At 42.9% G+C, this 6532-nt stretch overlaps 1 pseudogene; it reads right to left on the minus strand.

The window, feature by feature from the left end:
- Window positions 1–4536: 4536 nt before the first annotated feature.
- On the minus strand, window positions 4537–4749 carry LOC148117608 (Nuclear RNase P; annotated as a pseudogene).
- Window positions 4750–6532: the final 1783 nt, after the last annotated feature.

A 6532-nucleotide genomic window follows, 5' to 3' on the forward strand; every position in this document is an offset into this window, starting at 1 on the left:
CACATTGGCAAAGAAGATCACTTTCAAATTATAACCCCAGCAGCACACACTGAGAGAAATAATAAATGGGACCTACTGAAACAAAAGTTTCTGTAAAACAAAGGACATGTTCAACAATACAAAAAGATAGCCTATGGTATGGGAAAAGTTCTTCACCTACCCCACATTGGACAAAAGACTGATCTTCAAAACATACAAAGAATTAAAAAATTGGTCATCAAAAGAACAACTAATCCAATTTAAAATGGAGTACAGACCTAAACAAAGAACTTTCAACATATGAATCTAAAATAACTGAGAGATACTTAGCGAAATTTCCAAACTCCTTAGCCATTTGAGAAATGAAAATCCAAACAACACTGGGATTCCCCTCTTACATCTGTAACAATAGCCAAGATCAAAAACACTGATGACAACTTAAGCTGGAGAGGATGTGGGGTTAAGGGAACACTCTTCCATTGCTGATGGGGTTGCAGAGTCAGCTACTTTGGATACCAGTATAGTTATTTCTCAGAAAATTAGAAAGCAAACTGCCTGGATGTGGTGCATACCTTTAATCCCTGCACTTGGGAGTCAGAGACAGATGTCTATGACTTTTAGCCTAGCCTGGTCTACAAGAGCTAGTTCCAGGACAGGCTCCAAATCTACAAAGAAACCTTGTCGTGGAAAACCAAAAATTAAAAAAAAAAAGTAGAAAGAAAATTAGGAAACAACCTATCTTAAAACTCAGCAATGCCACTTTGGATATGTACCCAATGGAGGCTCAATCATACCACAAGGACAAGTGCTCAACTGTGTTCACAGCAACATTATTTGTTCACAGCCAGAACCTGAAAACATCTTCTCCACTGAAAAATGGACAAAGAAATTATGCTATATTTACACGATGGAGTACTACACAGTAGATAAAGATAATTACATGTTGAAATTTATGGGCAAATTTCTGGATCTAGAAAACATCATAAAAGACTGAGATAACCCAGACTCAGAAAGAAACATAATATGTACTCACTCCTAAGTGGCCTTTAGATATAAAACAGAGGACAACCAGCCTACTATTCACAATGCCAGAGAACATATACAACAAAAAGGAAACAAAGAGAGACATTCATAAATCTATTCTGTATAGGACATAGAGAAAGACAAGATCTTAGTAAATTGGGAGCATATGGATCATGGGGGAAGGAGGGGAGAGGAAGGGAGAGTAGTAGGAAAAAACAGTTAAAAAATCCTTAGTACACAGCAGTTCATGGGTATAAATAGCTGAAATATGGAACTTTGCTTAATTTTGTAGCTGAATAAAATAATTCTTCTTGCTATGGCAGACTGATTTATGACATTTCATTAAAAACAATCCACACGTTTTCCAAAAGAAAATTGAAAATTTGTACCATATCTCCCCATGTTCCCAAATCTATAATTACACACACACAAATGAGAGAGAAAAGTTTGAGTTGACTTAATATATCTTCATTCATTCTAAATTCATCATTCAACACTGAGTTCATGTTTTTATGATGAATTTTGAAGGCTGTACCAGTAAAACGTAACAGATCCTGAACTATGTGAATACAAATTGTATCTGTGACTTTTGAAAATATCAAGTTAGAGTGTAAGAATATCTTGCACTTTTATAGGTCAGATGAACATCTACAGTTCACTGGATGTTTTATCCAATAAATCTAGCAGCCAGAATCAAGAGCTGGATTCAAGATAGCAACCACACACTTTACATAATCATTTATAATGTAAGAGACCATGCCCAAGTGGATTGGTATCTTAAAGGCTATTGACTGAAGGAGTTCTCATAGCAACTACCTGCCTGCCTGCCTGCCTAGTTCCCAGCCTTCTCCCACACTTTCATAGTCACACACAAATGACAAATGTGTGTTTCAATATTCCATAAACCCTATCCCAGAAACTCTTCTTGTGAACTTCTTGTGAGGCAGTTATTATCAGCACTCATTCAAGAGCAGTTGGACCTTCTTTCCTTTTAGGCTCAAAGCCATTTTCTCCCCCTTATTATCTCCCTCCAATGTTCTTGGTTTCTAATATATTTTTATGGCCAGATGATATTTTTAGAAATGTACTTTTTATTAATTTTTGCTGAGTTCTACATTTCTCTCTTCTCCCCTCCCTGCCTCTTCCCTACCCCCTTTAACCCTCCCACAAGGTCCCCATGCTCCCAATTTAGTCAGGAGATCCTGTCTTTCTCTACTTCCCATGTAGATTAGATCTATGTAAGTCTCAGTGTACACATTGCTGTTTAATTTTTCTGGAATTGTGGATTGTAGGCTAGTTTGCTTTATGTTTAAAAACCACCTATGAGTGAGTACATGTGATAATTTTCTTTGTCTGGGCTACCTCACTCAAAATAGTGTTTTCTAGCTCCATCCATTTTCCTGCAAAATTCAAGCTGTCGTTATTTTTTTTCTGTTGTGTAAATGTACCACTGTTTCCTTATCCAGTCTTTGATCGAGAGGCATTTAGGTTGTTTCAAATTCTGGCTATGACAAACAATGCTGTTATGAACAGAACTGAGCACATGTCCTTATGGCACCATTGAGCATTTTTTGTATATATACCCAGAAGTGCTATTACTGGGTCTTGAGGAAAGTTATTTCCTAATTTTTTGAGAAACCACCACACTGACATCCAAAGGGGCTGTACCATCTTCCATTTCCACCAGAAATGCAGAAGTGTTCCCTTTACCCCACAACTTCTCCAGCATAAGTTATCATCAGTGTGTTTGATCTTGGCCATTCTTACTTGTATAAGATGGAATCTCAGAGTTGTTTTGATTTGCATTTCTCTGATGACTAAGGATTTTGAACATTTCCTTGCGGCGCGCTTCCTGTCCGGCAGGAATGAACGCCACTAAAAACGAGAATTCCTTCTCTGTACACGTCTTTATTCGGAGCATTCCCTTGAGGAAAATTGGGGGAAGGGAAGATAGAGCAGGGACAAGAGAAAGCTTAGAGAGAGGAAGTAGAGTCCAGAGGCAGCTGCTTTTAAACGGTGGAGAGGCTTGAACGCTGTCCTGATTGGTTAATGCCATTCTGCTGGTCTGAGCATGTGCAAGCAAGGGTGCAGGCAAGGGTGCTCAGCCTCACGCGGCTACCTCCAAACTGCAGGACCACCTGTGCCTCCAGGTGGCTCCCAACAGCTCCCCCTATTATTGTCTTTAAGAGCAATAAGGCAAAACTATTTTCCAATCTGGTCCCCACCTCATGATGTGTGGACCGATTAAAGAAAAGAAAAACAAGACACACCCTCCGCCAATGCATACCTTCCTCCGTGCTTTGTGGGACTATCTGGTCCCTAGAGGGTGCAAAGGCTATGTATGGCTAATTGCCTATGAGCTCTTTTGAGGCTGAGAGCCAAACTTGGGGTGAGGATACACATTCCAAGGCTGCCAAGGCCATTGCCACAAAGACCTTGTCCCACCTCACTTGGGCCAGCAGGTAGCACACCAATCAAAGACATACAGCATTTCCACCTAGACACAGCATGCCAAGAATATCTCTGCTCCCACCCATTCCTAAGGAAGGAAAAGGCAAAATAGAGTCAGTCAGAAAATTGTTAAGAGATAAGAGGTTGCACAGGGTGTTGCTCAAGGCGATAACGTGAGACAGCTGCTCTTGACATCGCCCAGAAGGTCATCTCTGCTGCCTCCGCACGAATCTTCCACAGCAGGACACTCAGCATCCACTGGGTCATCTCTCTTCTTTATTTCTCTTGTCAGTCTTGCTGGCATCCAGATGTATGTCAGCATTCCTAGAAAAACATAAACAAAACTCTCCTCCCAAATTAACATTTAAGAGTATTAAAAACTCTCAGTGTAGAAATTCAGCACAATCAGTACTGGAAGTAGGCTGGTTTTGAACTTAGAGATCTGCAGGTCTCTGTTTCAAAAAGCAAATCTTTCAAACAGAGCATGTCTGTCTGATGCTGTTTTTCCAGCAATATTTTGAATTAAAAATTAAGTGTAAAGAATGCAAGAGAAATCCTTTCTCTGGGGGAAGCTGTCACTGGTAGTCCCCCTCTATTGTCTAACACCAAAACAGTTGTCACTAGGAATAGAACTCATGACCTTTAGAAGAGCAGGCAGTGCTCTTAACCTCTGAGCCATCTCTCCAGCTCCTGCATTCAAATGAAAAAACCTCTAGGTAGCATTGTTTTATTCTAACCCGTTGCCTCAGGCAAAAGGTCCGCCTTTGTTACCTAGGATACGGTAACCAGGTTGACGCGCCTTTATTATGATAATCACGACCAGTTCTGCCTGAAGTTTATGAGGGAAAATGGATGTCGGCATTCGATCTGACTACTTCCTGCTGACAAAGGGACGTTGTGAATTTTTGGGGGATAAATGTTTTTATCTGACTGAATTTTTGGCGACAAATGTTTTTATCTGACTAAATTTTTGGCGACAGTGGCTGTGAGCGGCAGCAGCAGCAGCTCCGCCTCTGAGGCGCGGCCCACCGTGGCGCGCTCCGCATGGCCCAAAGGCATGGCTCCGCCCCGGGCCGTGTGCGGGCTCGCCGGTTTATCCTGTGCACCCTGCCTCACCTCAGGCATCGGACTCGCACCGCCGGCCGTGAGCCTTTTCCAAGCTCCGGCGAGGGGGGGCATCCGCCCACCCGTGGAGGGCCTGGTTAGGGCCGCGGGGGGCCCCAGTCTCAGACCTTCCCAGGGGCCGGGGAGTGACGAGCACTCAACACGTGGCCCCGCCGGTGAGCTTCCTCCACCCGCCCATGTTGCTATGGAAACGCGGTTCAGAGTTTGGCCCCTCTCCGTCTTTAGGTCTTTAGCAGCGCTGCTGCTCACCACGCAGCTTCCACCTCTGCCTCCCGAGTGCTGGGATTAAAGGCGTGAGCCACCACCACCGGCTACTTCCTCAATCAAAATTAAAGTTTTCTGTACGTGAGAGCCAGAGACTGAGCTCTCTTAACAAAATTAGGCGAAAATCACCTCCAAAAGCTCTGTGGCTCTTTAAGAACAGGAAAGGCAGTCTTCAAGCATGATCAAACTCGCCTCCCTACGAGACTGTTGCCCCGGTCTCTAACAGCGAGTACGGACGGAGGAAGCCGTGGATCGCCCAACCGTAAACCTCGCCTTTTTTGCTGTTGTTTTTATTTACATTCCTCCTGCACTGAACTTAAGGGATTTTTCTTCCCCGTTGCCTTCTGTACCTTCTTTCAGATACCTTAACTTTGATTCTTTCTATTTTCTTTTCTTTTTAGGCCTATACTTTTTCCATTCTTTTTCCTCCCCTTTCTGGAGGATTTAACTGACGTCACTCACCACTCCACGTGTTCAGAGTTCTGAAATTCACGGCTCTCTGTGTCCTGGTGTCTGATCTCGGCTTTTTCTCCCGGGCTTTCAGCACGTTGCTGGGCGCTTCCTTCTCAGGGTCCCCCGGCGTAATTGTCAGGGTCCCTCAGCGTCCCGGGTTTCGGCACCAGTTGCGGCGCGCTTCCTGTCCGGCAGGAATGAACGCCACTAAAAACGAGAATTCCTTCTCTGTACACGTCTTTATTCGGAGCATTCCCTTGAGGAAAATTGGGGGAAGGGAAGATAGAGCAGGGACAAGAGAAAGCTTAGAGAGAGGAAGTAAGAGTCCAGAGGCAGCTGCTTTTAAACGGTGGAGAGGCTTGAATGCTGTCCTGATTGGTTAATGCCATTCTGCTGGTCTGAGCATGTGCAAGCAAGGGTGCAGGCAAGGGTGCTCAGCCCCATGCGGCTACCTCCAAACTGCAGGACCACCTGTGCCTCCAGGTGGCTCCCAACATTTCCTTATGTGTCTTTCATCCATTTTAGATTCCTCTGCTGAGAGTTCTCTGTTTAGTTCTGTGCTCAGTTTTTTAATTGGATTATTTGTTCTTTTGTTGAGGAATTTCTTATGTTCTTTGTATATTTTGGATATCAGACCTCTGTGTGATATGTGGTTGGTGAAGATATTTTTCTGCTCTGTAGGCTATCATTTTGTGTTGTTGACTGTGTCCTTTGCTTTACAGAAGCTTTTCATTTTTGGAGGTCCCATTTATTGTTTCTTTCAGTGTTTGTGCTGCTGGGGTTATATTGAGGAAGTGGTTTTCTGTACCAATATGTTCAAGTGTATTTTCCACTTTCTCTTCTATCAGTTTCAGTTTGGCTGGCTTTATGTTGAGGTCTTTGATCCATTTGGACTTAATTGTTATGCACAGTGATAGATATGGGTCTATTTTCCTTCTTCTATGTGTTGATATTCAGTTATGCTGGCACCATTTGTTAAATATGTGTTCTTTTTCCATTTGATATTTTTTGCTTCTTTGTCAAAAATCAGGTGCTTGAAGAACTGTGGATTAATATTTCGGTATTCAATTCAGTTTCATTGGTCTTCTTGTCTGTTCTTATGCCAGTATCAGGCTGTTTTAAATTATGTAGCTCTGTAGTAAAGTTTGAAGTCAGGGATTGTGGTGCCTCCAGAAGTTCTTTTATTGTACAGGATTGTTTTGTCTATCCTGGGATTTTTGCTTTTCCGTATGAAGGT

The sequence above is a fragment of the Myodes glareolus genome, chromosome 27, assembly GCF_982192425.1.
Source record: "Myodes glareolus chromosome 27, mMyoGla1.1, whole genome shotgun sequence".
NCBI lineage: Eukaryota > Metazoa > Chordata > Mammalia > Rodentia > Cricetidae > Myodes > Myodes glareolus.